Source organism: Triticum urartu, chromosome 1A (assembly GCF_056163025.1).
Source record: "Triticum urartu cultivar PI428250 chromosome 1A, HENAU_Tu73, whole genome shotgun sequence".
Lineage (NCBI taxonomy): Eukaryota > Viridiplantae > Streptophyta > Magnoliopsida > Poales > Poaceae > Triticum > Triticum urartu.
In genome coordinates, this window is record NC_141873.1 from 418050505 (window position 1) to 418059507 (window position 9003).

Here is a 9003-nt window from a genome sequence, read left to right on the forward strand (position 1 = left end):
CAATTTGGAACTGTTGTCGCACGCTCTTCCTCTCCCTCCTCCATTTTCCTTCAGCCCTTCACCCTTTCTTCTGCCATTGTTTGATCATCTTCTCCATGGAGGGAGCAGGCCGGAAACGACCCCGTTATTCTTGGCCCAATCTGAAAGATGACGTGGTGGAGCACTCATTGATCGGTGCGACGTCATCACCTCGACTAGCATGGCAGGTTCATTCAAGCCCATTCTCGACTCAACTAATAACATCATTACAAGGAACCCAGGAGTCAAGGAGCGGTTTGATCTCCCCTATGTTCTTCGCCGTGACCCTGATGACATGCACCGGCATGATGGAGGCCTCGCCCTGTGCAAGTTGATGCCGCTTGATAATGATACATATGATGTTAAGATGCCATCGCTTGAGGGCAAGGCTTGGGCGGGCGCAAATGGAGATTGGGTTGTTCACATTGGGTCCAACTGCGGGTGGGAAGTTGTGAATGTGTACACTCGTGACCGGGTTCCACTTCCAAAAATCTCAGCAGACTGCCCAGAGGTTGAGCACACCAGTATTGTACGCACGTTCAAATACGGAAGATAGCAATTTGTCGAGTTCCCAACCGCTCTTGGAATTACAACAACTATCAAGTCGTTGCTATCTTCGACAAGCTTGTTGCCATCCTTGGTGGTTTGACTCGATGGATATTGCTCAAAAATCAGTTTCTGTACACGGATGAGTACTGTGATGCAATTCAACATGAGGTCCTTGTGTTTGCTGCCACCACTCGTGGCACTGTTTTTGCATGGGATCCTCATAGTTTCGATACGTTTATCTTCCACCGTAATTATAATTATTTCATCCACATGCATGTGGGTTAGCAAGTTTCCCTTACTAATTAACCTTCTTCTTGTGTTTCCAAGGTCCTGTGAACATCCCACCACCTATACTTGAAAATTTTTATAACCAAGGGGGAGATGACGATGGTGATGATCACGAGCATGAGGACGAGCAGCGCCCATATACTCGGTGGTGCCTGGCAACTAATTCCGATGGATCACCTCTTCTTGTGTGTATACAGCCCACTGATGATGTTACTGCTAAGGAAGCAGGTGTAGTCTCCCATGGTCGCACTCTCCGGACCTATTCCAACACCCGTTGCATGGTATTCAGGATGGATACTAGTGTGCTAGCGCCAACTCCTTCTCCCTGGTACAGAATTGATAGTCTTGGAGAAAACTCGCTCTTCCTTGGACAAAACTATCCGATGATGGTGAAAGGCGATCCAACTGCTGTTGACACAACGTTACTAGTACCATTTATGAGAAGCAACTGTGTCTATACCTCAGACATTTGGGTGTTTCCCTACCCTGGTACTGATATACTAGGCCGCTTCAGCCTGGATGATCAGTCCTGCGTTGGTTTCTAGATCGATAATCGATGGCCCGTCCCAGAGAATCACTTGTGGTTCAAAGAAAGCGTTTCCAACGCCGAGGAATGCTGGAGTTGAAGTTCATTTCATTTCTTGTTATTTGTTGTGTGGTGAAATCTTTAGTATTTATAATGTATCCTCGTTGTCGATGTGGGTTGATGACCTGTTGTATGTAATAAAATGATATGCCTGTGATAAACTTACAAAATTTATGAATGGCTTTCGAGTCGCTTCTCTAAGTGAGTGGTGCGACGAGGCAAAAAATATTTTCCAAATACATAATTATACGTGCATTGCAAAAGTTTATCGGATGAGGCCAATCAACAATAGTAGTACACTATTTGTACGAGCTTCACATGCTTCGCGCGTCGGGCGGGTGTTTTTACTGTAGCCATATGTTAATGTGTTCGCTGTACGTAACCAGCACCTCGAATCCTCGATACTACACTACAAAAAGAATACACTTCTGTGATGATACGTGTTTGTCACAGTAGGTCGCTTTTTTTGTCACGCATGTACATCCATGACAAATTTATGACAGAATCAAGATAGCCATACCTGTGTTGTCGTAGAAGTGTTCCATGACATTACCAAAATTATCATCACGGAAGTATCCACTTCCATGACGATAAATCACGCGTCATAGAAGTGCTTTCGTCAAGGGTGACCGACACGTGGCATCCATCGTAACGGAACACCGTTTAGCTATCGGGTCGGGTTTTGGATCCGATAACCCGTTAATAGCCCCGACCAATGGGGATTTTCCACGTGTAAAATCATCATTGGCTAGAGGAAACACGTGTCGGCTCATCATTGGGACAGATGTCAACCACTCATTGGACGGAAGGCGCCTATGATACGTCGACACGTGGCACGGCCCAACAGAGGCCCATTCCTGTGAAAAGGCCGGCCCGTTTGACTTGGTCAAAAGGTGGCGGGCCGGCCCATGGAAAGCCTGTTAACGGCCTGCTCGAATATAGCCCATTTACAGCCCGCTAACCCAAGGCCCGTTACACCCTATCCGAATTAGGCCCAGTAGCGTCATCTGGGCCATCCAATATGATTCCAGCCCGTTTTCACTTCTGGCCCATGTATGGCCCATGACGTCTTTCGGCCCATATGAGGCCCTATGTAACTCTTGGCCTACTAACGGCCCATGGTAAAACTGGGCCGTAATGAACAGTGTATCACTTTACACCCATTAACGGCCCGTGGTGAAACTGGCCCATAATGAACAGTGTATCACTTTATACCCATTAACGGCCCGTTATTCCGTTGGGTCGTTTCCAGCCCATGTTATCTTTCGGCCTTCTCAGAGCCCATTTATTATTGGGCTCATTTCCAGCATTCGTTTACTTACGGCCCATTACTGTCATTTTCTGCTTGTGGGCCAAATTCAGCCCGTGGTTACAGTCGGCCCGTTTGTGGTCCGTTAATACGTTGGGCCGATTTCATAGCGTCATCAAATATGGCCTATTAACGATGGCCCGTTATGGTCGGCCCATGAATGGACAATTCCAACTCTAGCCCGTTTACGGCCATAATGCAGTCTGTTTGGCCCATGTTTGGCCAATCAATTATACGGCTAGTATAAGGCCCATTGGTAATATGGCCCGTAGAAGGCCCATTGTTTCAATGGCCCATAGACAGCCCCTTGTTTCTACGGCCCGTAGAAGGCCCACTATTTCTACGGCCAATAGGAGGCCCAGTGTCACTACAGTAAATATTAGCCCATGGTTATTGTGGCCTAGTTTTAAAAAATAGGTTATTGCAGCCACTAGCTAACCGCGGAAAAAGAACTGCAATGACTACAAGCAAACAAATAAACAAGACAACAAGGAAATAAATAAGTAAGCAACTAACGCTAGGCTATCACAGCTATTACACATATTACATCCACTGGGCATCAAAGTTCGCGACCAGTGCAAATATAGGGAACAAAGCAGCATATCATATACACTGGTTGTCAAAGTTGGCGACCAGCGCAAATAAACGCCGTAGCAAAACAAATCCAGAACTGAAACCACTTCAGATCTCAAGAAACAATATCCTAGGTACCCATAATCCTGGCAAGATGCTTAGCAAGCTTATTAACTTTCTCTTGTTTGGCGCTTAAATCCTCAAGCGCTTGCTATTGCACCAGAAAATATGCATCTGAATTCTGCAGGGACTTCCTCAGTCCTTCATCTTCCTGTCGCAGCACATCTGATCAATGTCTTTCAACCTGAAGTTGAGACTCAAGAAGACAAACTGATTCAGGCAGCGAGTTCGAAGAGCTTGTGCCAGCAGTAGTGGCTAGTAACTCGAACACTACATCAAGACAGGACTTTTGGGTTCCCTCACTATCGTCAAGATAGTTTTTATCCGCTTTCTTGGAGACCAACAGGGATGTCTCACTATCTTGAACCTTATCTGCATTACTTCCTTTACCATTGGATAACGCGGTACTATTCTCCAATATTTTGTCCGCATTCTAAAAGAGAAACAAGCAGACACATCACATGTTTACCATGTTGTATATGAAACTCATTTTGGTAAATGAGTTCAGTAGTAAAGTGGACAGGATAACAGCATGAAACAAACATATATCTATGTACCATGGTCACTTTATGGTCTATACCATTCTAGTTTTTGTTGCCAAATCAAGATAGAGACACAGTTCAAATAATATTTGTTCTAGACAAAGCAGAATAGACAGAATATAAGTGTGGCTAACTATAGAGCAATAACAACACTTGTAATGTGCATGACATGAGAACATAACTGTTTATTCAATTGAAACTGAAATCAACATAGAGCAGTGTCGGAGTAAATAGCCATGGGTAGCCTAGCCGGCTTCCCCTGGCACTTCTGCAAAAGTTACGAGCCCGCCCGGCTCTCAGGAATCCAAGACATGGGGCCACCTTCCCCCCGCCGGCTGCGATCCAGGCTGGCTTTGGGAAGGCGGTCCGACTTTAACCTTCATGAGAGGGCCGACTCCAGGAAGTCGGCTGCGAGAAGGCCGACTCCTCCGAGCCGGCTCCCCATAAAGCAGTCAAGACCATACCCACAAAGTTTGCACCCACCTAACGGCGGTGCGACGGGGCATGGCTATAGCAGAGCCTGCCACCCCCGAATCCCGGGGCACGCCTGGCACAGTGCGCCGTATGAGGTGGGCATGACCCGTCCGGCGCAGCACTGTTGCCATGTTGACCCAGGCGTCACCCACGACGGGCCGCCAGCGTGGCCCACAGGCGGTGGGCCCCTTAGAGCAGAGAGACGGCCGAAGGCGGCCACGCTTCCAACCAGCCGGCCCAAGACAGAGCCGGCTCCCCGCAGCCGGCCCACCGCCTCCCTCGAAGAGGACGCCCCATTAAGGAGACAAGACGCGGTAAGGCTACAGCGATCGTCCGACAGGCGGCGGTACTGTAGCCACGCTTACCACGATAAAGCTCACGTCAACAAGATGAAGCCACAGTGACCCAGGAGATGGCAGCCGGCGGGACCCACCAGTCGGCGGGCCCCAGCAGCCGGCGCAGAAGCCGGTAAGCACAGTCACAGACGGCTGGGCCCCGCGCCCAGCCGGATTACCATTGTACCCCCGGGGGGTAGGCATATATAAACCCCCCGGAGCACCCATGCAAAGGGTTCGACCCCCTGCTAGTTCTAGATACCATACAAGGAGAAGAAGCAGGCTAGCCGTGCCCTTTCTTCCTCCTCCCCCCCCAAAACAGCTCAAGGAGTGTTGTGTAGCTACTCGATTCATCTAGTGAGCATGCGGAGACCCCGCAGAGCAGCAGTAGGGGTGTTATCTCCTCGGAGAGCCCGAAGCTGGGTAAGATCCGCCGGCGCGCATGTCTTCGCCTCATCCCGCTTCCAAGCACCGGCGACGTCTTACTGGTTCCCACAAAGATAAGCCACCCGTTGGCATATGTCGCACCTACCACCCGACATTTGGCGCCCACCGTGGGGCCAGGCGCACCGTCGTCCGGAGACCTGTTCTGGACGGGAACCCTCTTCCTCCCCAGCGAGCGTAGCCAGCCCGGCACGCCCAATGGCGCTTGCCACGACGCGCTGCAAGGCGTCGCCAGCATCTGCGCGGCAAGCGGCCTCGCCGATCTCCCCGACGAGCTCGCCTCCGATGCGGGCACTGACCGCCTCGCCAACATTCTCAGCCAGCTGCATGTCCCCAGCGAACCCGCTGCGGACCTGGAGTCGGCTGGTTCCACCGACCCGATGCCTGTCGACTCCGACACGGCCTCCTACGACGCCTTCCCCACCAACGTCGCGATCTACGACGACCCGCTTCCTCGAGCCGACGGCCACGATGCTGTCGCCGCCGAAGTGATGGTTGTCGGCCACGGCGGCCCGGCCGACGAGAGCGCCCGCGACGCCCCGCGCGCGGCGGCCCACGACTTGTCCGCTCCTCTCCCGGCCGACGCCGATGACGAAGCCCTGGAAGCACGCCGCCTCACCCTCCTCGCAGAGGGCCGGAAGCTGGCCTCCGTAAGACGCCTCACTGAGGCCTACCGGCGCGAGGCTGACCGCGCCGCCTTCGGCACGCCGGCCCCGGGCGGGCCAAGCCGGGCCGACCTTGTCAAGCAACGCGGCGCCGTCATCGCCGACACACTGGGAGTCGACCGCCCGGTCTATGCCACTCCGCTCGAGAACTTGCGTGCCGCCCAGGCGGCCGTAGACGAGCTGGACAGCCTGGAGGCCGAAGACCTTCCCCACATGACCCGGCGCATCCAGCAGTTGATCGACGCCGCCACGCAGCGGCACGAAGCCGACGCTCGCATGGAAAGCCTTCCCCCGCGCCGAGAGCACGGCGCAACGTCCCGGACGCCGACTACGAGCGATACCCGCGCGCGGCGCGAGAAGGAGCCGGCTACCAGCCGCAGCCGGACCCGGATCTCCATCGAGCGGAACGCGGACGGTCATCCTCGAGCCATGGAATGGCGGGGCGACCCGCCTCCGCCTCCACCCCGTGGAGAGAGATACCCCGCCTCACCGCCAGTGGCGCACCCGACTCTCAGCGGCCGGCTGGGCCGCCGCGAAGGAATCGGCGAGAACGACGCCCGTCATCGGATCGACCGCCTGGCATGATCCCTGGCATTGGAAGAAGAAGACGATGTCGGCCCGCCTTGCTTTGGCCCCCGCATCCGCGACGAGCCCTTTCCCAAAGGGTTCTCGCTCCCAAGAGACACGCCCAAGTACAACGGCTCCGTGAAGCCGAAAGATTGGTTGATCGACTACTCCACCGCAGTTAGCATCGCCAATGGCAATCGGCGCGTCGCCGTGAAGTACGTGCCCCTCATGCTGCAGGGCACGGCGCGGACCTGGCTCAACAGCCTCAAGCCATGTAGCATCAACAGCTGGCTAGACTTCACAGAAGCCTTCATCCGCAACTTCACCAGCACTTACAAGCGGGCTCCCAAACCCAGACAGCTTTCCTTGTGCGTGCAAGGCCCCGCCGAGTCCACTCGCGATTACCTCACACGTTGGGCCGAGCTCCGCAACTCCTGTGAAGGGGTGCACGAGGTACAAGCCATAGAGTACTTCACAGCCGGATGCCAAGAAGGCACCCTCCTCAAGCACAAGCTCCTCTGCGACGAGCCGGCTACTCTCGACGAGCTTCTGGACATAGCGGACAAGTACGCTACCGCCGACTCCTCGATGAAGACCGAGCTTCGGGTAGACGCGTCCGGAAAGGTGCTCAACCCGGCGCCCAAGACGCCGGCTGGAGAACCCGGCCGACACCCCAACTCGAACGACAACAAGCGCAAGGGCCCCGCACCACCTCCCGCTAGTCGGCAGGTGGCCACGGTCGAAGATGCGCCGCCTGAAGAACGACCGGTGCCCAAGAAGCCCAAGGGCGGCAGGCCGGCTTGGCAGCCCGCCTTCTCCTATGAGCAAACCCTCGACGCCCCTTGCAAGTTCCACAGCAGCGCGAAGCCGTCCAACCACACGACCCGGAAGTGCAACTGGCTCACCCAAATCTCTAAAGGCGAGGGGCTCTTGCCACCTCCGCCTGCCGGCCCGCCGCCTCCGCCTCCGCCGCCTCCGGCCGCTCGGCCCGCAGTCGGAGCCGTGCATGATGAGTTTCCTGATGAGCAGGCAACCTACGTCGTCTTCACCAGCCAGCCCGAAGACCGGCGCAGCAAACGCCGAGAGCACCAGGAAGTCAGCGTGGTCGCTACCAACCCCGCTGAACACATGCATTGGTCAGAAAAGCCCATCAGCTGGAGCCGGACCGACCACCCGGAGGTGATGCCGTCTCCCGGCTCTTATGCTTTGGTCCTGGAAGCCACCCTTGCAACGGACAGACGCGCCGCCCGCTTCTCTCGTGTGTTGATAGACGGCGGGAGCAGCATCAACATCTTGTATCGTGACACCCTGGAGAAGTTGAACGTCAAGACAAAACAGCTCACGCCCACTCGGACAGTGTTCCACGGCATCGTACCCGGCCTGTCCTGCGCCCCCATCGGCAAAATCAAGATTGATGTACTTTTTGGGGACAAGGAGCATTTCCGCCGGGAAGCGATCTGGTTTGAAGTGGTGGACCTAGAGAGCCCTTACCATGCACTGCTAGGCCGACCTACCTTGGCCAAATTCATGGCGGTTCCCCACTACGCATACCTCAAGATGAAGATACCAAGCACCAAAGGCGTCATCACCGTAGCCGGCGACTACAGGAAGTCCTCCGAGTGCGCCGCGGCCAGCAGCCGGCTGGCCGAGTCCCTTGTGATCGCCGAAGAGAAGAAGATGCTGGACCGAGTCGTGGCCATGGCTGGCAAGCAGTCGGCCGTGTCCCCCGACCCCAAGGAGCATGATACTCAAGGGTCTTTTCAGCCGGCCAAGGAGACGAAGAAGATACCTCTTGACCTCGAGCGTCCAGAGAGGTTTGCCGTCATCGGGGCAAACCTGAACAGCAAATAGGAAGGCGAGCTCGCCGATTTCCTCCGTGAGAATCGGGACATCTTTGCGTGGTCCCCCAAGGACATGCCGGGTGTTCCGAGGAAATTCGCCAAGCACAAACTACATGTTCGAGAAGACGCAAAGCCGGTCAGACAACCCCTTCGCCGGCTGTCAGAGGAGAAACGCAGGATTGTAGGGGAGGAGATAGCCCAGCTCTTGGCGGCCGGCTTTATCATGGAAGTTTTCTTTCCAGAGTGGCTCGCCAACCCGGTCCTTGTGCTGAAGAAGAATAACAAGTGGCGCATGTGTATAGACTACACGAGTCTCAACAAGGCCTGCCCCAAAGATCCTTTTGCCCTGCCAAGGATAGACCAAGTGATAGACTCCACAGCCGGATGCGAGTTGTTGAGTTTTTTGGATGCTTACTCCGGATATCACCAGATAAAGCTAGACCCGGATGACCGCCTGAAGACCGCCTTCATCACGCCGTTTGGAGCCTTCTGCTACCTGACTATGACATTCGGCTTGAGAAATGCCGGTGCCACCTTTCAGCGTTGCATGCAGAAGTGCCTCCTCAAGCAACTCGGCAGAAATGCTCACGTATACGTGGACAACATCGTGGTGAAGACGGAGAAGCGTGTCACCTTGCTGGAAGACCTCAAGGAAACATTTGAGAACCTGCGCCGGTTCCAAATCAAGCTCA